The following is a 25,189-nucleotide window of genomic DNA, read 5'->3' on the forward strand; positions in this document are numbered from 1 at the left end:
GAAGGCGTGTGGCCTCTCTGGGCTTCTTTGCCAGAACGTGGTGGCCTCCGAAACCGGAGATTTCATCTGTTGGTTTAATACTAATCTACTGAGTCACCGTTCGTTCCAGTCAGCTCCCTACCAAAGCACTGGAGATTCTCTGTTGTGTCGTTTTACTAAAAAAGTAGACGTTTTCTGGGCTGATGTCCTAGAGGGGTGGGTATGATTTCCCCCCGGAAGCAGGCCTCAAATCCGCCAGGAGAGGGGTGGGTTGTTGGTGACCCGTCGGGCCATGCCGCTCCCCGGCTCTGAGCACCTGGGCACTTACCGCTTAGCTGGTTTCTTCTGTCTATAAAATGGAGCTGTCCCTGTGCCCTTGGGCTCCCCTGCTCCCCTCCGTGACAGCTCCTGGCCTTTTCACCTGTCACCCGCCCCCCACCTACACCAGCATTGCACACACAGCAGGTGACCCAGGATCCTGTTGATGGAGTCAGTGAGGTGGGAACTATTTTAACTTAATGCACGTACTTCCAGCCCTTACCCTCCTGCCCCCCCCCCCCCAGCACTACCTCCTGCTGTCCTTGTTGCCCCTGTACCGTTAACAAAATCCCAGCCCATGCCTGGCCTGGCTGAGTCCACGCTCCTGAAGAGCATCCACACTTGCAGATCTGTAGGCCAAGGCGTTTGATCTGGAGCAGGGACCCTCAGAGAAGGACAGAGAGACTTCTGGGTCAAAGGGAAGCCTATGGACTTGCATGTATGGAACCTTCTCAACACTCAGAGCTCAGCAAGGGAAATGTGCCACCCTCCCTCCCTGGCTTTTCTCCTTGCTTTCTGTACGCTTGCTAGAGATTTCCCCAACCTCTCGATGCCCTTGGCTTCCGTGTTCTTTCCCCCGATTTCTCAGTCTCTCCGCAGTCATCTACGGCAGGAGGCGTCTGTGCCCCTAGGGGGCTCAGGGCTGCCGGTGGCTGAGCACAGTGCTGGACACGGGGCGCAGAAGGCCGTGACCCTGTCCTCGGAGCAGGCTCATGATGGCCCTGAGAGAGGACGAGGAGATGGTCTGAGAGTAGGTGGGGGTAGATGCCACGGGGCTACATTGGATTTCCATGGCTCAGAAGGGAACGCGTGATTCCAGGTCTGGGGGAGTCATGGGAAGAGGAAGGAAAGTCAACATTCCAGGCAGGGACTCTAGTGGAAAGAGAAGATGGGCGGTAGACGCGCAAGGACCTCTCAGCCCCAACAAGCTCTCTTCCCGTCAACTCTGCTGAAAGCACAGAGACAGCTAAGATTTTTTTTTTAAGCCTTTGTTTTCTTTTCTAAGAAGCACGGTACAGTTGTATACCAACATTTCCACACAACCTACATCCTGTCTCTCTCGAGTGCTTGCAGTCCTCGGAATTCATAGACAATTCACCCAGCTATTTTTGCTTTCCTTCCAAAGCTCTTAATTGTCTGTGCAGACTTTTGGTGAAAGGGATTTTATAGGGGATACTTTGCAGGGAAGTAAGCAGTGCAAGGCAAAGTGGGAGTTCAATTAGATTTTATGGATTTGAGAAGTAAACTTTTAAAAGCACGCTGGCTACAGGTACAGCTGTATTACGAGCTGACTGCATACTGGGGGTGCCAAGAGAAGGAGCAGAGCCTGTCGTGTCTGCTGAATTCTGGTCCCACCTCGGATCTTGTTGGCTGCACACCTTGGCCAAGAGTCTCACCCTTCGCGTAGTGGGGTGAGATACTCGGAGGGGCTTAGGACAACCACAGTGGTGACACGTATTTAAAGAGAATGCATTAGTGAGGCCGTGGCAGACGCCTGTTCCATTTATGGCGAACTAGTTATCCGCTGCTGAGGAACATACGGTCCTCAATTTAGCGGCTTGTAACAATTCACTATTACCTTTTATAGTTGAGTTTAGTGAAGTCATCTGGGTGGTTTTCACTTGGGGTCTCTCACGCTGTGTAGTCAGATGGTGGAGGCACATGAAGGTTGACTGAGTTGGATGTCCAAGATGGCATCTTTGCTTCCCAGCTGGCACCCTAGCTCGGATGCCTAGAATAACTAGGTATGGCTGGGCCTCTCAATCTCTCTCTCTCTCTCTCTCTTTCTCTCTCTTTCCATGCAGCTTCTCCCCATGGCTACCTGGGGCTTCCTCATAGCATCTGGGTCTAGAGTCTTTAGACCTCTGACATGACCGCTGACTTCTTCCAGATGCAGCTTTCCAAGAGCACAAGGCAGGCTGCAAGGTTTCTTAGGACTTGGTTTCGAAATCATAGAGTGTCCCTTTGCTATGTTTCATTGGTGACCCGAGGACAGACAACTCAGATTCACAGAGGAGGGGCCCTGGGGCATGAATATGTGAGACGTATGGTTCATTTGGGAGGGGGCCGTTTTTGAAGACTGGCTCAACATGGAGTGTGGTTGCAAAGTAGGGACCTTCATCAGTTATGTGTTCTCTGAATCGTCCAGGTGGCTTTTTCTGTCTGACTCCATGTTCATCTGTGAATAATCCCATTGCTATTCTGTCCTCAATATCCTGGAAATAGCACACAGTGGGAAATTTCCTTGTTCTTGCTATAATCCCCATATCGAGATGCTGTGGATGCATTTTAGACACGTAATTTATCTGTAGCCCTTCACCAAGGAGGGTGTTTGCTTGTTGCTGCTGTCATTGCTGTTTTGGGGGGGAAGGCATGGTGCATGAGGAGGAGCTGTTGGGTGGAACCAAGATGAGATAAGAAAAGTGGATTTGGAAACAAAAAAAGAAGTGTAATAAGTAAAGTCAAATAAGAAGCTATTTCCATTCTTTTTAAAAATATATATTTTATTTATTTGAGAGAGAGAGGGAGAGAGAGCAAGGGGAAGGAGCAGAGGAAGAGGGAGGAGGAAAGAATCCCAAGCAGATTCCACGCTGAGTGCAGAGCCGGATGCGGGGCTCGGCCTCATGACCGTGAGATCACAGCCTGAGCCAAAACCAAGAGTGGGGCGCTTCACTGAGCCACCCGGGTGCCCCAGGAGCTGTTTCAGATGCTAATGCAGTCTGGGTTGATCCTAGAAGGTAGAAACCCTGGAGATGAAGGACATTCAAGAAATCCTTCGTGCCATTGTGTTAAAGCTATGCCAGCAACCACCTTCCTTGGTTCGGTGCCTCAGTTTTTGAAGACGACAGCTGTTCAGACGCCCCGTATTCCTCTCTTCATTCACTGAACACACATACATTGAACAGCTGCTCTGGGCTAGGGAATGTGTTAGACACTTGGGAGATATGAGGATGAATCAGACCAGAATCCAGGCGGAACACGGCCCCCACACAGAAATCCAGAGTGTGCTGTAGCGCGGGAGGGGGCGGAGAAGAATGTAGTCTTGAGGAAGAATTGCGGCTCTGTCCGCCCCGTGCTCAGGCCTGCTGGTGTAGGGATGACATCTCCTGTCACCGCAGCCACCGCTGTCCCTCTGTGCCCTTGGGACTGTCATTGCACAAGGCTCTGGCAGCACCAGAACAGTGGTTCCCCCTTGCAGAGAGAGGGGACCTACTTTGGACTCAGATAGAACGTGGGTCATCTCAGAAATAGGCTCCGAGAGTTGCTATCCGCCCCCCACAGGTCTGTTGCTCGTGGCAGAGCAAATGTATGTGACGTCCGTAGCAAGGTGTAGGGGGCTGGATGATGGCTGCTCTTATCTTTTTGTCAAAGTACTAAGTGCACATAGAGTTAGTCACACCATCTTTTGGTTGTTCTAAACCCACAGCAGGTTTTCCCCAGTTTTCGCACAATGGCAATACTTTGCTTACACCTTTCTCTCCACACCTGGACTGTTCTGCTCTAAGAGAAAAGCCTGTCTGTGCAACGGTGTATCCCCGGTGTCTAGTAGTGTGTCATTTCATTGATTCATGTCACCTCTAGGTTAATAATGATCCTTTCACTTTTTGCAGAAATCACCGTATTTTCGACTCCGTGGCCCTGTGACACTCGTTCCGCTTGTCATTTGTTGAGTGACCAATCCGATGGGTGGAGTGTGTTATAGGAATTGGCAGCAGGTATCCAATGGGTGAAGAAGGTAAGATGGAGCTACTTTACTGTACTATGAATGTGGGGATGGAAATGATGCCCAGCAGGCCCCTCCCTTCCTCCAACCTGCCTTTGGTCAAACCTGCGTCAAATCAAAAGCAGAATCTGAGACGGAAGTTGGCCTACTTTCTGAGTCTCTGAAGAATGTGATTATTCGCTGTTGTTCTTGGGTTCTCTTTAGTGAACACCTGTTATGTACTAGTACAAGGGCGATGGATTTTGTGGTTGTTGTTGTTTGTATATTTGTGGGAGAGGAATGACTAGAAAACTCAGAGGAGCAAAAAGGAACTGGGTTCCTAAGGAAAGACTTAGCTGGGCAGACTAAGACAATTGCCATGTTGCTTTTTCCTCTTTTTCTTCTTTTGAAGAGAATTCTATAAATATGAACAGGGAGGCTTATATCCCATGGCCAGGAGGCTGAACCTTTTAGACCTCCAAAGACCGACCACAAGATCATAAGCCAAAAGGCTGATTTCAGATCTCAGGCCCAGCTCTGCCCCTCACTGTCCCTGTGCCCTTCGATTAATGAGCTCCTCTCCAGGCCACAGGGTAGTTGGACCTAGGGGCATTAACCATTCTTAAGTTTTAGGATTCTGTGAATCCTTTTATCTATCTTGTCAGTGATAACTAGAGCTATTTTTACAGAACATCCAGCTATCCAGATAGAATGTAAGAAATAATTCTATTGGCATGACTCCCTACATTTTAGGGTTCTAAGTCCATCAATCTGTATGTCTGTGTCTCATCTCCATATGGATGTCCAACAGATGCCTTAAATGCAGAGGCCCAGTACGTAACTTTGTCCTCTATGTCGTGTTTCGGGGTAGCATCAAAATTCATCCAGGTCAGAAATATGGAGGTGCTACTGTATGCCTCTCAGTGCCTTACCTCCAAAAGCAATTTATTTCTGTTGATTCCTACTGATGATAGTCCGGTTATCTCTGAAATACATATATTTTTTAATATCTCTTGTCTCCCCACTGCCATCCTGCAAACATAAGCCTGGTCCTCTTTCTCCAGAGTTATGACAGTTGCCACCCGACCAGTCACCTTGCCCCTGATACATCTTCCATACAACTACTGTAAACTACATCCCTATGTCCAGATAGCGTGCTACTTTCCTACTTAATCTTTTCAGTGTCAGAGATCTGAATTCCTTCGTAAATGTCTGGGACCCTCTCGGGGTAGGAGCCGCTGTTTTACTGTCTGGACTCCTCTCTTGGCCATTCTCTCTGCCCACCCAGCCTTTAGCAGACGCCTCCACTGTGGGATACTGTAGGATACAACTGTCACTTCCCCAAAGCCCGATAATCTGCCTCTCTTCGCAAGCCAGCTCTTGGTGGCTTTGTGTCTTGGCTTGGACCTCAGCACCTCTAAGGAATTCTCTCATCCCTGAAGGCTGAGCCGTGGGTATCTCCTCTACAGCACGTTGGTAGTCAGAGATTACACCATCTACTGCGTTGTCAGCAGTGGGCTGGAATTGTCTATTTGATTACCTGTCTTCTCAGCTAGACCTGGAGGTTCTTGAGGGCAGGACTTATTTGAGGATCACTGTGCTCCTAGTTGCAAGCACTGTGTCTGGACCAAAGTAGGTTCCCAATAAATATTCATCAAACACATGAATAGAGACTTTATATTTTGACTAGAACATGAGGAAGGGGAGCTGATGTTACAGAGAGAAAAGTCATAATAAATGGCAGCTAACAGGTATTGAGTGCCTAGTACACATCAGGCAAATAAGATATTGAAAGACATTGTGGCCTCCCACAATCCTTGCAGAAACCTAATGTGGTAGGTATTATAAATGTCCAAGATTCGCTAAATGAGAAAACTGAGTCTTGGAGAAGGTAACTCACTTGCCTCTGGCCATTTGACGTAATTTTTATCCTTGGAAATGTTTTTTTTTTTTTTTAAAGATTTATTTAATTTATTTATTTATGATAGTCACACAGAGAGAGAGAGAGGCAGAGACATATGCAGAGGGAGAAGCAGGCTCCATGCACCGGGAGCCCAACGTGGGATTCGATCCCGGGTCTCCAGGATCGCGCCCTGGGCCAAAGGCAGGCGCTAAACCGCTGTGCCACCCAGGGATCCCTATCCTTGGAAATGTTTATCATTAAGAAGTCTGGCTTCAGCTGGAGCTTAAGTCTCTTAGGCCTGAATCAGTCTGCTCTGTTGTGGACCAAAAACACAGACAAACAAACAGATAAACCAGTTCCTGCAAGGGAGGCGGGACTCTTTACCTACACCCCGCTCCAGTCCCCCCACCACCCCCTGCAAGCTTTTGTGACATAGATGATGACTAGACCCCTAACTCTGTGGCGACTTCCCAGGTGTTGGATACTCATATTTGAATGTGAATCTATTGGAGGACAAAATTTCAACTTGGGGAGCTCCCCAACTCTTTCTGCCTTGCTCTAGCCCATGTTTGTTATGGGAAATAAGCCAGTGAATGAAAATGCCCTTCAGGGAGCGGAGAGGCACTTCCCTGCGAAAGCACCAGTATGATCTGGAGTATGTGCCTGGCTCCCCGCAAATTACCATATTTTGCACTCATTTGCTCCGAAGCCTGGCTCAGCAGATGAGACGCATCTCTCCTGTAGACATGTCTGTGAGTGATGATCATCTCATTTCTGCCAAGCCAAATGGGTCTCTTCATTTCATCGGCCCTGTGAATTCTTCAACAGAATATGCAACTGACATTTCCTATTTTTCTAGATAATAGGGACAATTAGAATAAGGTATCAATGAAGCAGAGTCAGAAGTTAAATAGAAAGTACTTGAATTTAATTTCTCTTCCAGGATACCTGTTAGTTTCTTTTTATTTCTTTATTTCTTTTTTTTTTTTTAAGTAAGAGTTCTTTTTTTTTTAATTTTTATTATTTATGATAGTCACACAGAGAGAGAGAGAGGCAGAGACACAGGCAGAGGGAGAAGCAGGCTCCATGCACCGGGAGCCCGACGTGGGATTCGATCCCAGGTCTCCAGGATCACGCCCTGGGCCAAAGGCGGGCGCCAAACCGCTGCGCCACCCAGGGATCCCTATTTCTTTTTTTCTGCTTAGAAATTAAGAACGCCTATTTTGAAGAATTCTGCTTAGCTTTCTTCCAAGGAGAGGAAGGTAAACTATTCTAATGCTTGTAACCCCCTTGGGTTAAAAAAAAAAAAAAAAAAAACAAAACACAGCGTGGTACAAACAGAATGGCCGTTTGATCTTTGGGGCTAAGATTCTTGTTTTACAGAGAGGATTTTTTTTTTTTTTTCTCCTTAAAGAAAGGAAAGACTTGTTTGTGGTTATACTGTAAGGTTTCAGAAGAACAAAACACAATTAACCAACAGCTTAGGCTCCAGACTCAGATTCTTGATCCCCCATCAATTCACATGGCAGCATTTCCGGAAGGCACCTGCGGTGTGCCGGGTAGGCTCGCAGAGCAGAAGGGGCACCTCCCTTTTCATCGCTGAGCTGACAGTTAAGTTGCTCTGTACAAAGTGCTCAACGTCCAGGTAGGAAGGAAAAGGAGACATGGGGTGGAGAGAGGGATAAAGAAAGAGAAAGGCTTTTAACAAGTGGTAGGGAAGCGGTTTGGGCCTACAAGATCAGCTCTGCGGCTGACCTCCAGGGAGATCCACTTGAACCTCATTCCTGGCACACACTTCCCTTGGGTCCCTCTTCAGAGCAGGGGAGGAATTACCTGGGGTAGCTCCAGGATAGGGCTTCTCCGCCTGCTACCTCCCTGGGCCTTTATTCTAGGGCACTGGGGCACAGATAGGATGGTCTTAAAGTGGAAAGTATTTGGCCTTAGGCTCATGGAAAGCTTACACGCATGAGTGCTAATCAGCAGGGCCCAGTGGTCACAGGTCACCCAGTTATCTTTCATTTGCACAAAAATCAATCCCCAAAAGCCATTTTGGTTGCCGGGGGGGGGGGGTGCTGCGGCTCACCTGTGCCGAAGTATACCCACCAGGCTCGGCTTTGTTCGAAATGTTGGCAGCCTGCCTTCCACCCCCCGGGCCTGCTGGGTCTGTCTGTGAATGCACATTGCCTATTTCGGGATGTAGGCCACTGTGGAGAAAGAGGCCAAGTATCTGTCTGTAGCTGGTGTCACCTGAATAAAAAGCAGACACAGTCCACTTGCGGACTTCTTTGCAGATCTTGGGTGCCTGTGATGTGACTGTGGGTCCTGCCGTCAGCTGAGAATTACGGGCAGCGCTCATGTGCCAGGCAACACGAGGGGCCTATCTCGGCCCCAATCAATGCTAAAGGACAGACCTTCCACGGGAGTTGCGGGTCTTGAATCCTGCTGTATTTAGCTACCGATGAACACGACTCCGAGGCCACGCCTGGTAACGACAGTGAGAGCTGGTGTTTGGGGAGCCTGCCCGCGTGCAGGCACTGCGCTCGGCTGCGCGATCTTGTCGGGCGTCACCAGGACTTGGAGTGGTAGGAGTGGTACGTGCAGTCATCACGATTCTTTCATAGACGAGCATCCTGAGGTCCAGAGAGCTGAAAGTCAACTGGCTAAGGGACGCGATCAACAATGGGGGAGGCCAGGGTCCCTCCCTCCTCCTGAGCACCGACGCTTCCAGTTCTTCCGTAGCTTGCCTTGCAGTCCTAAGGAAGTTAGAGGGCAACTGTATCATGGCTCTCCCGGTGTGGCCATGGCCTAAACCTCCACGTGGGTTCTGAAGGAGCCCCGGCAGCTTCTGGCTAAGGCATTAGGATGCAGCTGAGTGTGTGCAGTGAGTGAGAGGGAACACACAGGGTGAGGAGGCAAAGAGAACCATCCACCTCTTGAGGACTGTTCTTGTTTTAGCCATTGGAATAGGTGCTGGAAATGAAACAAGGGGCCAAATGCACATGCTTTGGGGGAATACAGGAGTGAAACTCAAGCCGTGTCTTTGAAGAACTTCCCTCTGTGTGATGGAGCCAAATAACCATGGCAGACAAATAACCGTGATGCATAGCTCCTTCTAGACAGGTCTAGGCTGCCCTAGGAGCGTCGAGGGGGTGACTCTGGGAGACGAAACCAAGAGAAGCTTCAGTGGGGAGGTGACCTTTGGATTTAGACATGGAGCATGCATAGGAGTTTACCAAGAAAAGGCTAGGAAGGATTTTGTAGTGCAGAAGTGAGAGAGAGAGAGAGAGAGAGAGAGAGAGAAGGCTCAGTACAGTTCTCGGGCCACTGTTGGTCATGACTAGGTGGTTTGTTTGTTTTCATCTTTATTATCTTAAGTAGCTAAGACAGCTCAATAGATGAAGATGGTCTGAAATTCAAAAGGTGATAAAAGGTCTACAGAGAATCCCGTCTCCCTCCGCGCCTCCTCTCATCCATGAATTTCCTTCCCTGCGGAGGCAGTTACTATTTTTGGATTCCTCTGAGGCTGTCCAGAGATTTCCTGGATGATTATTACAACCACACGTATCCACAGAGTCACTTTCTCCACATCTGCATGTGTAGAGGGTATCTGACTACACACACTGGTATGCACGCTGTTCTAGAGAAAGAAACCTTTATTAGGTTTTTTTCCCCCTTATTCATTTGACTTGCTCTCCTTTGACTTTAAACTTTTTTAAAATCAAGAAAAATCACAAACCTGAAGAAAGTTGCAAAAATAACACAATGAATTCATTATAAACCCATCACCTAGGGACGCCTGGGTGGCTCAACGGTTCAACGTTGGGCTCGGAGCATGGTCCCGGGATCCTGGGATCGAGTCCCACATTGAGCTCCCTGCAGGGAGCCTGGTTCTCCCTCTGCCTGTGTCCCTGCCTCTCTCTGTGTGCATCTCATGAATAAATAAAACCTTTAAAAAATAAAAAAATAAAAAATAAGCCCATCATCTAAGATAGCTGATTTTTTTTAATCATTTGCCATGTTCCGTGCAACGATTGCATGGATTTAATCCCGAATTAAGGTACAGCTTGGATGTCAGTTACCCAGAGATCTGTGTGAGGCTTCGCCTCCCCAGCACTTACTTCCTGGACACCCCAGGTTTCCTGGAAATCTAGAACATGGTCCTCCTTGTGTCAGTTGCTCTGAGATGCCATGAGCAGCAAATCTGCCTCCAGGATGGAGATAGCAGGGCGGGCCCTTCTCTGGGCCACTCGATACCCACCTGTGCTCATCCCTGGCAGAGGTTTCTCCCTGCCTTGTCACGTGCTCACTCAGCAAGCGGTGAGCGTCTCGGGCAGGTGAGCGAGCTCTCTGCACTTGCCTTCTGGGCCCAGTGGTCCAGGGTGGGAACACACAACACAGTCGGGTAAAATCTGATCCCTTCCCTTCCGACACCCGGCCCTCTAGACAGTAGAGGTCTTCTGTTTGTCAGCTTCAACGCGGCAACCTCAAAGCCTGGCGTAGGATTCTCTCCTTTCAGAGATCAAAGCCCCCCGAGCACTGCTCAAGTTATCATCTGCGCGCTTCCTGCGTGCATGCCATGGCAAGGGACGGTTTTATTCTACGTGAGAGGGACTCTGAATACTGTGACAGGCAGGAAGTAACCCAAGAAGACAGTGCGAGATGGTTTTGTAGTCAAGAGCTCTGGGCCCAGGAGGATAGTTTTCAGGTATTCACTCAGTCACTCATCAAATAATTATTGAAATCCTTCGCGGCCTCTTTCATGCTTTGTATCAAGACATGTGCGTGCTCTCTGCAGACCGTGTGATGGTGACCTGGGGGGGGGGGGCAGCCAGAGAGATGCATCTCGGCTGGAGGAGGCAGGTGGAGCTGAGAGCAGCAGGGGAAGATCTCTAGGGAGGGACTTCCTGGCCAGGTAGCCGTTCATTCGCACATGGAACACCCGCCGACGGACGCTTTGCCCCGCTCTAATTCCACGTGTTCACCTGGGAATAAGACCTACTGCGGTTCCTATTTTTATGGGACTCCTATGCCGGTGAGGGGGTGTCCCCCGACCTCCCTGTGTGTCCACCTGTTTCCTTATGTTCCGTCCAGGAGGTTCCGCCGCTCCCACTGGGGCAGGACAAAAAAAATCAGGCCATGGCCTGTCGGCTCTCGGTGGCCTCGTGTGATTCCTAAGCCAGAGAATCGCCCTCTCCTCCGGAGGCTACTAACCCAAATTACCCCGTGCCCTGTGGGGGCCTCGGAGCTCAAGGAAGTCGGAGACTGCAGAGAAGGACCGGTCACAGGCCGTGCTAAAATCTGCCTCCAATTAGCTGTGTCTGCCGAGGGTCTAGGAGGCTGCAGCCTGACACCTGGCAGATGCCTCTATTTGGAAGCTTCAGAAAAATCGCGGAGGGGCCAGTGAGTTCATCTTTTCAAGAGGCTCTGGATTTTAGAATCTCAGCACCATTCCAAAGGCTGTTAGGTTGCCACAGCAACAGTTCTTATACATTCTCTTTCCTTTCTTTCTTTCTCTCTCTCTCTCTCTCTCTTTTTTTTTTTTTTAATAAGAAAATGAACTGTGAAAAATCCGGCCACAGACTTGCCAGGAAGGGCTGGGTGAGGAGGTGCCTCTCTAAACCAACGTCTAGTAAGTTCCCCCGAGTACCGTGTGTCTGTCCCTAACAGATGCTGTCTCGGGCCTTTCCACGCTCCCCACTTTCACTGCAGAATTTCCACTTGAAACCTGGACCCAGGAGGATTGTTCTTCATTGCCCCAACCCGTTGACGTCAGGCTTGGGGCAAAGAAGAAGCCTGCCTTGCTGGTGAGCCTTCAGGTCCTCTGGGGTCGGAGCGGGACCCGCGAGGGCAGTGAGCACCCCGTGCTCCCCCCGGGCACGGCCAGGGTGGCGGCACCCCGGCTCCTGGGAGCACAGCCTCCTCGGCACCTCTCCTCCAAGCTGCTGCAGGATTTCTCCAAAATCCAAATGCAAAGTTGCTTACCTTGAAAACCTTAAGCTTCGGAAGACCATGGTCTCTTGTAGGATAAGTTGCAGGGCGTCTTATGAGCCGGCCAGGATCCCGCCTCCCCTCCCTCTCGTCTCCTGAAGCTCCCAAGCCATCCCCAGGTCAGCCCCCATTTATGCTCCATCCATAGCTTATTGCTGGTGGTCCTGGGACTCCCTGGGGTGATTCCATCCGGATTCCCTTGCACAAGGTTTCCGCCTCTTTCCCCATTTCTCTAGATACGTAGAGAAGAGTCCTCTCCTCCGGGTGGGGTTCCCTGGGCCAGTGGGACAGGTGGTCACTTCTCTCCCTCCAATGTGTTGGCGCCTTGGGCGGGGGGGGGGGTCCATATGCCTTCCATGGACCCCAGGCACCTTCACTTTCAAGAGCTCCTTCTACCATAAAAAATAAATATATTCTATGGGTGATTTGTTATAAAGACGAATATAATCTCCCCCCTCCAAAAAAAGGCGATTAATTCCCCTTCTGACCTTAAAAGAAATTACAAAGTTGCTGTGTGAGGATGTGGGGAAAAGGGAATTCAGTGCACCCTTGGTGGGAATGTAAAGTGGTAACAGCCACTGTGCAAAAGACTATGGAGGTTTCTCAAAAAATTAAAGATAGAACTACCGTATGACCTGGTAATTCCACTTCTGGGTGTTTACCCAGAGGGGGCAAAAACATTGACTTGAAAAGGTATCTGCACCCCCATGTTCATCGCACATTATTTATAGTAGCCACGATACGGAAGCATGTCCACAGACAGACGAGTGGATAAGGACCGTGTCACGCAGGAATATTACGTAGCCATAAAAAAGGAAACCTTGCCGTTTATACCAACGTGGATGGCCCCTGACGGCATTATGCTAAGGGAAATATGTCAGGCAGAGGAAGACAAGAACCATACGATCTCACTTATACGTACCATCTTAAGGCAAAACAAAATGTAAAACCGAATTCACGGATACAGAGAACAGATTGGCGGTTGCCGGAGGCAGGGGGTCGGGGGACGGGGGTGGGCAAAATAGGTGAAGGTGATCAAAGGGTACAAAGTTCCCCGTTATAAAATAAATCAGTCCTGGGTACGTAGTGTGCAGCATGGTGACTACAGTTAATGATACCGTAGCGTATACTTGAAAGTTGCCGAGAAAGAGGGTCTTAAAAACTCGCGTCACAAGAAAAAAATACAGCTAAATGGGGTGCCCGGTGTTAACCAGGTTTATGGTGGTGATCGTCTTGCAGTCTAAACATATTAACCAGTATGTTGTGCACCTGGAACGAATATGATGTCATATGTCGATTATATCTTCATTAAGAAAATAATCGGAAAAAAAAGAATGAATGAATAAATGAATGAATGAATGAATGAATGAATAAATAAATAAATAAATAATCAGGCAAAAAAAAAAAATTCCCGTGAGCCTCTCGAGTATTTCGGGCCCAGGCACGTGCCTGGTGGAGAAGCCGGTGTGGCTTCCCGTGTGACCTCGTAGCCACTTACCGCCTCTAGGCCTGCAAGATCTTCGAGGCCGCAGGCTGCTCAGTGCTGGGGCCTGCATCGCAGGGCGTGGGCTGGGCGAGCGGCCTTCCTGGGGGAGGCGGCCTCCGTCCCCGGGCCCCCGCTGCCGAGTGTGGCCGGCTCCTCGCACCCGGCGGTGCCCGCTGCCCAGGGCCGTGTTCCAGAGGGACAGCGTGCTGCTGCCCCAGCGTCTGTGCATCCCGCTCCTTGAGCCCCGCGCAGGGAAGCTGTGCATCCCATTCTCTGGAGGAGTAAGCTGAGGCGCAGGGAGGTTGAGCCGAGTCTGGGGGACAGCTGTCGTCTGCCCGGGGTCACAGCCAGGGCGTGGTGGGAGCCGTGACTCTGAGCCCTGGTCCCTCGGGGACTCCTCGGGGCTCCACCAACCCAGACTGCCCCCCGCCCTTCTGCCCGGGCCAAGAGGACCCACCACCCCCCGCGCAGGTGCAGCTTCCTCAGCGCCCTCGAGTGGCAGCTCCAGCCCCGACCGCGGCCCTCGGGGCAGCCCGCCCGTGTGGCCTGGATCAGCCGGGCCTGTCCCAGGTGCCACAGGGTGACCCGAGCCTGTCGTCGGGCCCCCACCGGCCGCCCTCCTCCACCCTGCTCCCCCCGCGGGACACTGCCCTCGGGCGCCCAGGCTGTCACTCGCGCGGTGGGCGGCAAGGCCCCGGGTCCCCGTGAGCCCTGCATGCCCTGGGCCTCCGTGGTTTCCCCGGAACGGGAGCGTGGGCCACCCGGGAAGCGGGACAGCAGGGACCTCTCGCCACAGGGACCTGAAACCAAGACGGATTTCAGTCCTGGTCCTGCCCCTCGGGGGGGGGGGGGGGGGGGCGTGTCCGGAGCCTTCGGGCTGCCCGGGCGCCGTGGAGGGCAAGAGAAGCCCCGCTGGGCCCTGCTCCTTGCTTGCACAGGAGTCCTGCTCCCAGGGGGTGGGGGCTCCCCCTCGGCCCTTCCAGGGAGCCCAGCGCCAGGGCTGGGTCGGGGCGGCCCAGGAGAGCCCGGCTGCCAGCAAGGAGGCCTGAGGCACGGGTCCCCATCCGAAGCCGAATTGAAAAGCGAGGAGGGAGCGGGGGCAGGTCTGGGCCTAATGTGCCCCGGCGGGGGGGGGGGGGGGGGGCATGGACCGCCAGGGCCCTTGGGCCTTCCCCCGCAGTGTGTCATGACCCCATCCCATCGGGATCACATGCAGGCCCCCACCGTGTCGCCGGGCAGTCCCTGACACACCCCGGCCCGGCCCTCTCCAGCCTCAGGGCCCCGCGGGCTGTTCCCGCGGCCCCTGGTGAGCAGCCAGCGCCGCCTCGACGCCCCCGCCCGCGCCCAGCCCGTTGCTCCCCATTTCGTCTTCCGTCCAGCCCTTCGCCACAGCCGTCGGGGGCTGCGGACACTGTTCTTTGGTGCGTCTCCTTTTGTCCTTTCCTCCTGCTCGATGAGCTCCCGGGCCCCGGCGCCGCAGACCCGGCCCGGCGGGCATCGAGGGGGCGCTGCCCAACCAGCAGCCGCGCGCCTGGGCCGCCCGAAGTCCTGAACGTCCCCTGCTGGGGCGGCCGTGCACCGACCCACCTGGCCCCGGGGGAGGGTGCACCTGTAATACTCCGGGAAATCAGGGCTCCCGTGGGGTTGGTACCCAAAGTGGTTGCGCCCAAGCCGACACCGAGAACAGTAGCCGGGCGCTGCGGTGCCTGTGCAGGTGTCAGTCAGGGAGCGCGGCAACAATCCAGGCTTCTAAAGCTCGTTAGTAGGAATTTTTGAGATGTAGCCCTTACTCCACTTCCTTCTTGACAAATGGCGTTTGTCGCCATTGAGATCTTTTATTTCAATTACGCGCCGGCGTTGGAGGGAGAAGCTTTGTGACAATAGCAAAAGGCGTAAGACGTCCCGAGCGTGCTACTCTCGCTGTCCCCGTTGCTAAACTCGACTGGACAGTTCATTAAGATGAAAAATGAACAGCACATGCTTTGGGGGGTAAGTGTGGAACGTGACAGCTTGCGGAGGCTCTGGCGTGCGGGGCAGCAGAGCGATGACAGCCGTGCTGGGCTTCAGAGGTGACGACTGGCCAATCAGGCAGGAGGCAGGAGTGAGGGACCCCGGGGCGGGGGGCTCAGCGGTTGAGCACCTGCCTTCGGCCCAGGGAGTGACCCCGGGGTCCTGGGATCGAGTCCCACGTCGGGCTCCCTGCATGGGGCCTGCTTCTCCCTCTGCCTGGGTCTCTGCCTCTCTCTCTCTCCCTCTCTCGAATAAATAAATAAATTTAAAAAAAAAGTCAGGAGTTTAGCCAGCACCCACATGTGTGTTCAGCCCTGAGCTGAGGTGCTGGGGGGGGATAGAAAATGCAGGAAACACGGCCTTTGAGCTGCACGAACATGCCATGTACTTGGCAGGGCTGAGGGGACGTCAGCTGTCAATCTAAGAGCTGCGGAGGGGAAATATCAAATGTCTGATGCTTTGGTGCTGACGGTAAGTCCAGGAGTAATACAGTGTGAACCTCAGCGATTTCTTGGACCTTGAAGAATAGCAAGATGGTGATTAGCAACCTATGTTCTAAATATAGTAGTGGCTCCTGGCAATGAGTTTGCTTCTGGGTGGTGGTGAAAATGTTCTAGAACTAGGCAGTGGTGGATTCATGCAGAACTTTGAAAATAAACTAAAAAAAAAAAAAAAAAACACCCACAATTGTGCACTTTCAAAGGGTGGACTTAATGATACTGATCAGATTTTATCTCAAAAAGACGATCTTTTAGGTCTGCAAATTCTACACAGCTGAGTTCTTCTTTTTTTTTACTTATTTTTATTTTTTTTTTACAGCTGAGTTCTAATCAATTTGTTATATGCTCAGAAAATTGGGCTTAGTTCAAACATAAAAAAAAGGGGGGGTAGGGCACATTAACATGGACAGGCAGGAAGCGCATACCCATTCTACAGATGAGGAAATGGAGAGGCCGGTCGGTTCGTGGCCTGCCCATGAAGGCACGTGGCTGGCGGATCGTGGGGCTGGGACTTTACCTCCAGACCTTGTCGCTCCAGAGCTCAGATGCTTCCCACCCGCCCCACCACCCCTTGCTCGTGCCCAGAAAAATCCATCCCAGAGTGAAGTAATAACATGAACGACAACAAAGAGGGGACTGGTTTGCGTCCGCAACACATCCTTACCATCCCCTCTCTCATCAGTTGTGCGGAAGGAGCCCCGAAGCCCCCGCTGCAGGCACTCGAGGTGCACCTGCCCCCACGCAGGCCTCGTGTGTCCCCGCAGCCTTCTCCCCCGATGCGAGCGGAATGTCGAGGTGAAACCATAGAGACGTGGGATCCACGGCTGTTTAGAGACGAGGCTGGAGTCAGGTGTCCTGCCCGTTAAGCAGAGATGCGAATGCTGCTCCTTGTCCCCTCCGTAGGAGGAGCAGGTGCACTTTGCTGTGGTAAAGCACAGAGTCTAGATTACAGCCACTTAGGTCATTATCCCCGCCTGCAGTTAGTACCGGAGCTTTGATGTCCTTCTCCGCTTACTGGCGTAAATAGTGGGGCAGGTTCTCATCCTGTTGGACAGGATGGAAATCTGACTCAAGATTTGTAAATACTGCTGCATTTAATTCATTTCCACGGAGACACTGGAATGACGGCATCCTGGGAAACAGCCCGCGGAGGCATCGGGATGCATTAACCTGAGCAGCGAGATCAAAACAAAAGCTCGGTCTGCATCTCCCGCCAGAGCCCGGATCCCGCAGCCCCAGCCCCGCCGCTGGCTGCATTCGGGGAGCATAAATAAAATCCGGTCCTCACACCGTAGGGAGGGATGGGGATTTACGAAGGGGGAGTCTTAACGCAGCTGACATCCACTTTTCCCATTTCGTTGACTTTTTTCTTTAGCTCTAAAAGCGTTCAAAGAACAATAAGATAATAGCGTTAATAATAACAGCCGTAATAATTAAAGGCTCCTACTTCCTGAAGTACGCCCTGGCCTCTTTCAGAGTAGTTGCTCTTCTCCTTCATTGAAGGTTGACTCACAAGTGGAAACACCTGGATTCTGATCTTGTCTCTGCCTGCCCGTGGCTAGCAGGGTGAGTGCTCCGTGCCGCTCCCAGCGATCAGAACAACCACCCGATAAGCGGTGCCTGTTCTATAGGAATTGTGTGACAACTGAAGAGGATACCACCTCTAAAGCACTTGGACCAATGCGTGTCGCCTAGAAAGGCTCCCCAGAGAGGACTCGGAGTGGAGCTGATGTCCATGCAGGAGTCTGTAGGATCACAGATATGCAACTGGGTGTTTCCAAATGTGGGGCTGTGTAGACCAGGGTTCTCAGCAGTTGATGGCTTCCAGGTGATAGCCAGGTCCTTTCTCCACGCCGCCCCCCACACACACACACAACGTGTGCATGCACGTTGTGAGGAGAGCTGGCTCGAGTGTCAGCCTGTCAAGGTGGCCACAGGTAGGGCTTCCCCTGGGCTGGCTGGCTCCACACTGGTCACCACGGGCAGGTGCTTCTCCTTGCAGAAGGGCAGCACCTGTGTAAATGCCCCACAAACTACAGAAGCAGCACAGTCCATGGGGCAGGAGTGGTGTCCTGGAAAGAGCCCAGCAGGGTCAGTTCTGCCTCTACCTGTGCTCCTGAATGGAACAGCTACTCTCTTGAGCTAATGACTTTTGTTCTTGTTTCAGTGGAACAGGAAACTGTGACTCTCCTGACTATCACACACGGCTGAGGAAGGCCTTTCTTGTTTTTTAAGATTTTATTTATTTATTCATGAGACACACAGAGAGGGGCAGAGATCCAGGCAGAGGGAGAAGCAGGCTTCATGCAGGGAGCCCGATGTGGGACTCGATCCCAGGACCCTGGGATCATGACCTGAGCCAAAAGCAGATGCTCAACCGCTGGGCCACCCAGGTGCCCCCTTTCATTTTTTAGGTTGTGAGATTGCACCCGCCGCCCTCCTTCCCCAGCGTGATGTAGTCCAGCATATAAGAGCACGGGCCACGGAGTCGCCCCGTGTAGATCATCCCTGCTTCGGTGACTGTAGCCGGGTGATTGGATTCCAAGCAAGCTTCAGCTTGCTCATCTGCGAAATGGGTGATTTAGTCTGACACCACTGTTGTAAGAAACTACCACAAACTTGGTGGCTGAAAACAACACAGCTTTATTACCTGAGAATTTTGGAGATCAGAAGTCTGAAATGAATCCTACGGGCTGGAATCAGGTGGGTGACAGGGCCGGTTTCCTTCTGGAGGCCCCAGGGGAGAACCTTATTTTTTGTCCTTTTCAGCGTCTCAGGGCCTCCTGCATCCATCTCTTGACTAATGGCTTCTTCCTCTCTCTTCGAAGCCCACCACACCACCCTCCGTGTTTGTCACCACATCTCCCCTTTCTCCAGCCCTCCTGCCGCCCTCTTGTAAGGACCCTGTGATTACGTGGAGCCCCGGCTACGTGCCCATCTCAAGGCCCTTAATCTAAGCACATCTTCAGAGTGCTCTTTGCCGTACAGGGGGGACCCGCTCATGCTGAGAACTATATGGGGACGTCTCTGGGGAAGGGACAGTGTCCCTACTCTTGGGGCTGTTGCAAAAATCAAATGGGACCATGCACGTTAAACACCCAGCGCAGTCTCCTAACTCAACAAAGGTTCAGGCTTCTCCTTAGAAGTCCTGATACCACGTCTGCTTCCGCACCCCCAGGATCAGCCGAGGCTTCCCACAGCCCTGAGTCCCACGGTTCTGCTCCCCGGCGGAGCGGAATCCCTGCTCGGCAGAGGCTGCAGGCTCCCACTCCTCTTAGTCCGGAAAGGAAGGCGGTCGGTGTGCAGAGCTGGCCCCGCAGCAGGGCTGCCTCGGCCCAGGCGAGCCTCCTTTCTACACCTCAGCTTGCTTCTTGGTAGACTGAGGTGAGGGCAAGGGCTTGACTCGGGGGTTCTTACTTCCACTGAAGACCTTTGCACTGTAGTAACTGAGCACGAGTGCCCCCTCACTCCCACGCCAAACGTGCAAGCTCATGTGAGCTGTATTTACTGGCCTTTCAGGGAAAACAGCCTGTTGCAAAATAGCAGCGAGGGAAACAACTCTCAGCCTCTGGGGCTGTGAGGCTTCCTGGGGCTTCCTGACTGTGGGTGCTTCTGGCCTGGCCAGGCCGCACAGGGACATATCTGGGGGGCTGGCCCTGGGCACCCCGGGTAGCCGTGTGGACAAGGGGGGGTCCGAGCTCCGGCTGCCGGGATGCAGGAGGCAGGGGCTGAATTCTTCTGCGTAGAAGTTACGCGCTCACAGATCAAGGATTGCAGAGGACAAACGTGGAAAGGGGAAGAAGCCCACTGTGTGTCAGACACGTCTTGCTGTCATTTAATCCCGCCACTTTGCCTTGTGCGGGGGAGCATTTTATCTCCATTTTTCAAATGAGAAAACGGAGCCCGAGAAAGATTGAACAATTTGCCTGATGCCTCACAGCTGGTAAGTGGCACGAGGAAAGGGAAATTGGATTAATGCCTCAAGTCCCAGCCGGAGCTTCGTGGCTGCAGCGGCAGGCCCTGCCTCCGCCTGAGCGGTCAGGTGCGCTCCCCGTGTGCTGGCTCCTGTCCGGGCCCCTGGTCACCCCCGCGGGGCCCCGCTCCCCCTAATGGACCGAGAGCTCAGGCCACCGCATATTGTGTTGCAGCATTTTTTCTCTTTCACCCCAAATTCTTACAAAAAGCATCACCATCTGCCCAGGCCTCTTCGTTTCGGCCCTGTCTTCCCATCTCAAATCTAGTCTTCTCCTAGTTGCTTTGGCAGAGAGGTGAACGACGGATGTTCAGAGTAAGACTTAAGCCTCCCATCTCGCCTTCAGAGTCAGCCACCCTCGGCTGGGCACCTGACCCGACTGTGGCACCGTCTTCACCCATGACGCCTCTGGAGCTGTTTCAGGGGGGGTCTGTGTTTTGAATCATTTTGGAAATGGGAAGGATATGTTTGGGGAGAATATCGGAAGCTCATCGGATGTATCCAGAGACAAGACGGTGTTAGGAGATTATGCCACGAAGCATGGGTTTGTGGCTCTAATGAGTTGGGTCTGCAATTCTTTTAACAGCCAGAAGCTTCTCCATCAGGACTTCTGGATGCATGGGTTCAGGTGTCTGCACAGTTCCTGAGGACCGGGAACATGGGCACCTCACAAGCAGGTGCAGTGTTAGATCCAGCGCCTCGTAGAGTCCTGAGCAGAAGGAAGCCAAGGCTTGAGTCAACTACGCATGGCATTCCCAACCTAGCGCAAGCCACGGTGAGGGTCAGCAGGCTCTGGGAGAGAGGAAAAGCAAAACAAGACACCATAGAATTTTTTTCTCTATGAGAAAGGCAGTACTCAAGGGTCAGACACCTTCCATCAAATTGTTAAAAGTTAAGCCTCTAGGATTGGACGGTTCGTGGGTCTCACAGCTGTTTGACCCTGGGTGAGTTACTACTTCTCAGAGCTTCAGTATCTTCATCTCTAACCCCACTGGGCTGAATGCCGATTAAATAAAGCCTGCAGAGGGCTCGGCTCAGTGCTGAGCATGAGACAAGCACCCAGTAATTGTGAGCCACCCTCATCACGGGCTGCTGTTAATCAGCTGCGTCCTTCTGGAGGAGAAGCATCCAACTGAAGGCTGAATCGTGGCTGATTTTGGAGCTGTCCACTCCCACATGGAAACTTCGTTCCCCATCAGGGAGTATTTTTTTCCTTTCTTGGGGCAGGTTTTTCAGCCTAAGCCCTCCTCGCAGGATGGCAGCTTTCCTGTTCACTAGCATCCCTGAACATTAGAGAGTATGACTTATTCCTTGGTTCCCCATCAATAAAATGAGGGTAATAATAGCCCTTACCTTTGTGGGCTGATGTGTAAAATGAGCTAATGTTTGTGAAAGCCCTTTGTAAATTACGAAGTGCGATAAAGTATGAATTATTATTGTGATTGCTCTATTCCAGGCAATTCATAAACAATGCAGAAAATTAAGGATGCGTACTGCCGGCATTCAAAAAGCATTTATGCCTTTTTAAGTATATGGCTATAAACTATCAGCAGATGGGTCTGACAATACAGTGTTCAATCTGATTTAAATATTAGTAACCGCCGACCGAGAGCGACTTCCTAGCAGGGACAGTGTGGCGGATGCCAGCAGGCGGCGGGGCACAGTGCGTCGCTGTGACAGCTCTGGTTCCGCCAGGTTTGCACACCATGTGCTTTGCGACTTCGCCCCGAGTTACCAAAGATCCCCTAAACCACACTTCCCTCTCTCATGAAATAGAGATGATGATGCCTGCCTCACTGAGCTGCGGTGAACAGTAACTGGGATACCCATCACAGAGCCCCGGGTGTATCACCAAGTTCAGGGGACTCGGGAACCTCCTAATTGCAGTCCTCTTACCCCTCTGATGGACAGACGTCGTGTCTTTCCCCATCGGCCCCTCACTGAGAAACACTAATCACGATTAGAGTCCGTGCCTTCGGCTGGGCTCCCAGCGGCTCCCTGAGACCGCCGCCACCAACGCTCAGCACTCCCCTTCCCAACACCTCACTGGCCCTGCTGACCTCCAGGCCTCAGAGGTCAGTTCTGGCAGGGCCAGGTCTTGGCAGATTCCAATGCCGCCTCTTGGGTGGTGGGGAGGGGGGTGGATGGAGTGGAAGACCACGTGTTACAGCCAGTGTGAACACCCCGGCCATGCCCGTGCAGTGAGGAGGGGACTCCCTGGACTCCAAGGACCTCAGGTGACCAGCTGACTCCATCTGGACGGTCCGGTGACAGCCATGTCCACACCGCTTCAGTGGCAATCAGAGCAATGTAAAATTGACCTTAACACTATGAGGTTCAAGGCGCCAAGGTTTCGATGCTGATAATGCCCTGTAGTGTTTACTGAGCACTTGCTATATGGCCCACACAGTGTCCAGCACATCACAGGAATGACCTCATTTAATCCTCACAACAAGGCGAGGAGAACTGTGCTATACTAGTACCTCTGCTCTTCAGATGAGGCCGTGAGATGCGGACGAGCAGAGGCCAGCTTTAACCCCAGTGCCCTCGGTGGTGGTAGTTGGGCCAGCTCACATGGGACCAGTGTCCTGGAAGAAGGGTGGCGGGGAGACTGAGAAATCACCCAGGTCAGACCGCACCCTGCCCTTCCCCAACTGAGTGAGTGTCCCAGAGCTGCCATGGGAACAAAGTGCCATACACTAGGTGGCTTAAGCAACAGAAATTTATCAAATCACAGTTCTGGAGGCCAGAAGTCTAAAAATCAAGGTGTCGGCAGAGTTGACTTCGTCCGAGGGCTGCGAGGGGGAATTGCCATATGTTCCTCCTAGCTTCTGATACCCTCAGACACTCTTTGGCTTGTGAATGGTGCCCCCGCCCCGTGTCCAAAGCCCTCCTGTTTATAAGGATTATAATCTGGATTAGAATCTACCCTAATGACTTCATCTTCAGTTCATCATTTGCAAAAACCGTATTTCTAAATAAGGTCCCTTTCAGAGGCACTGGGGTTAGGACTCCAGCATCTCTTTGGGAGACCTAATTCCATGCTAATCCCATCTCCGCTCTGCGTCCCACCACGGTCAGTATCGCGCTACCTGCTGAAGGTAAGGAGATGAACAGAACATACGTGATCCCCATCGTCGTGGAGCACCGATAATGTCCTCCCGGACAATTCCTGTCACTAGCCCTTCGTGGTACTGAGGCTAAACCTCTTGTCAGCAATTCCAAATGGCCCATCTAAGGGGACAAGAGAATGTAGCTTCGTCACTCTGGGTAAATCTAAAGACAGCCATAATTGGAGACAGAAAGTAATCTTTGATTAACTTCATTTGCATGTGTGCATCTCCAACTCATCCACTGCTTTGCAGAGTGACATGTGATATTTCTTGAAGCCTAAACGTGTTTTGTTATCTTTTCCCCCGTTTACTGGTGGGTGTCATCATAGGCCTCCCAGACCAAGTGCTGCAAGCCGAGTAATTTTACCAGGGTGCACCTCATCTTAGATGGAAGAATGATTCGCCTGTGCTCTGTTTAATTAAGCCTCGCTTAATGGGCAAACGTTTTCTTTAACAAGCTTGCTGTCACCTCTTCAGTTATTTCAGGCAGTTCACTTCACATCAGGGGGAAAAAAAAGAGAGAAAGGAAAAAATTTCTCATTTGCTCGAACTCGATTGGTCTAAGGAAAAATGTGGCTGTCGAGAAGGTGCCTAATTGCCGCTGTGATCGTGCACTTATTCTCTATTTAGTCCTAGGCTTCTTATTGAAACGCTAATCAGGGTTAGGTCTCACCTCTTGATGAATGATTTTGTAAAAACTTGATATTCCTCCGCTTAGCTGGGAACGTCTGCTTGCAAGTGTAATGCTGCTCCGACTGAATGGGGAGATAACTAATGCCCTTAATTTTGCAAAGATGGCTGTGATTTGGTACAAACAGTACAGATCGGGGGAAATCAGAATGAAATTAATTTCCTCCTTTGCATAGGCACCACCTTGGTTATATCATGAGCCACTTTGCCTTAGCTGTTTTGGCTGGGGGTTTGGAGAACCCTTGGCACGTGTATTTGGGTTTATTTCCTATAGCTGGGGTCAAATTTAGGTTACGCCATTTTATCGATGTCAGAACTTGAGGACTTAAGTCCGCCGATTTTGTTTCATTCGTCACATAGGAATCATTATCCCGCCTCCTAAGACTGTAGGGAGTATGGCTCTTGCTCATGGCCCAGTAGAGGTACGTAGTAAGCGTCTTTCCCTTTCTCTTTATTCCCTGCCTCTTCCCCACCCACCAGACATTGAAAGCGGGACACAGGTGGTTGTTTTGGGGTTTTTTTTTTGCCCCCCACAGCAGTCAGGCACTCATTCTGAATCTGAGCCTTAGGCTGCTTCTCAATTCTAAGGCTTAACACATCCTGATGGAAAACGAATAACTGAAGCAGACACCCATTAAATTTGACTGAGGGGCACCGTGGCCATTTCTGCGTGGGCAGCTGACCCGCTACCGACTTTCCGACTGCGGGCTGTGGGACAGGTATGAGCCCGAGCATTGGCCGAAAAGCAAATGTTATTATAATTACTGTTTATTATTTGAGTAGCTGTGGTCTTCCTGCCTACATGTCCCACCCCACCACTTCCTCTTTCTTTTCTTTTTTTTTTTTCTTAAGATTTCATTTATTTACTCATGAGAGACAGAGAGAGAGAGAGAGAGAGAGAGAGACAGAGGCAGAGGGAGAAGCAGGCTCCATGCAGGGAGCCAGATGTGGGACTCGATCCCAGGTCTCCAGGATCATACCCTGGGCTGAAGACAGGCGCTCAACCGCTGAGCCCCCCAGGCGTCCCCCACTTCTTCTTTCTTGCCCAGCCTTTGCACTTTTACTATCTCAACTTCCTACTGTGACCTGAACACAGACTCTCATTTCTCGTCTGAGGTGTTGGCTCCTGTGGCTCCCAGCGGCTAGATTGCCCTTCCTACCCTGGAAGGTCTCATCCCTTCACGTACATGCCTTCAAGACGCCATCCAGATTTACCAAGTAGATCCTCATGGGCGGCCACATCCTTGAACCTGGTTTAGACGTTCCCAGCTAAGCGGAGGAATATCCACTGAGCTCTCTCATCCACTGATGCCCCATCAAAGCACCTTTCATGACATGCTTCCCATGTTCTGGGCTGCCTCCCGGCGCCACCCACCATGACGCTTCCAGAGTTGTGAGGACCGTGGCAGCCTCTTCTTGTCATTGCCTCTTCTTAGCTCAAGACCGGGTTCCCACCTCATGCTCTGGGCATGTTTGGTGAAAGCATTTCTACCATTTTTTGTGTGTCTGTGAACAAACATCTGTGA

The 25,189-nt window shown here is 51.7% G+C and overlaps 1 protein-coding gene across 4 annotated transcripts in view; it reads left to right on the top strand.

Moving 5' to 3' along the window:
* Window positions 1-25,189, top strand: part of CDH11 (cadherin 11) — a 148,033-nt gene that overhangs the window by 59,884 nt on the left and 62,960 nt on the right. For 3 of the 4 annotated variants that reach the window (XM_025426345.3, XM_025426346.3, XM_035715985.2), the window contains exon 2: window positions 3,909-4,033. The gene's annotated coding sequence lies outside the window, so the exon portion shown is untranslated. Of the gene's footprint in view, window positions 1-3,908; window positions 4,034-11,397; window positions 11,533-25,189 lie in introns of those variants that run through there. The other variant, XM_025426347.3, reaches the window with a different exon arrangement.

Source organism: Canis lupus, chromosome 5, assembly GCF_003254725.2.
Source record: "Canis lupus dingo isolate Sandy chromosome 5, ASM325472v2, whole genome shotgun sequence".
NCBI classification, from domain to species: domain Eukaryota; kingdom Metazoa; phylum Chordata; class Mammalia; order Carnivora; family Canidae; genus Canis; species Canis lupus.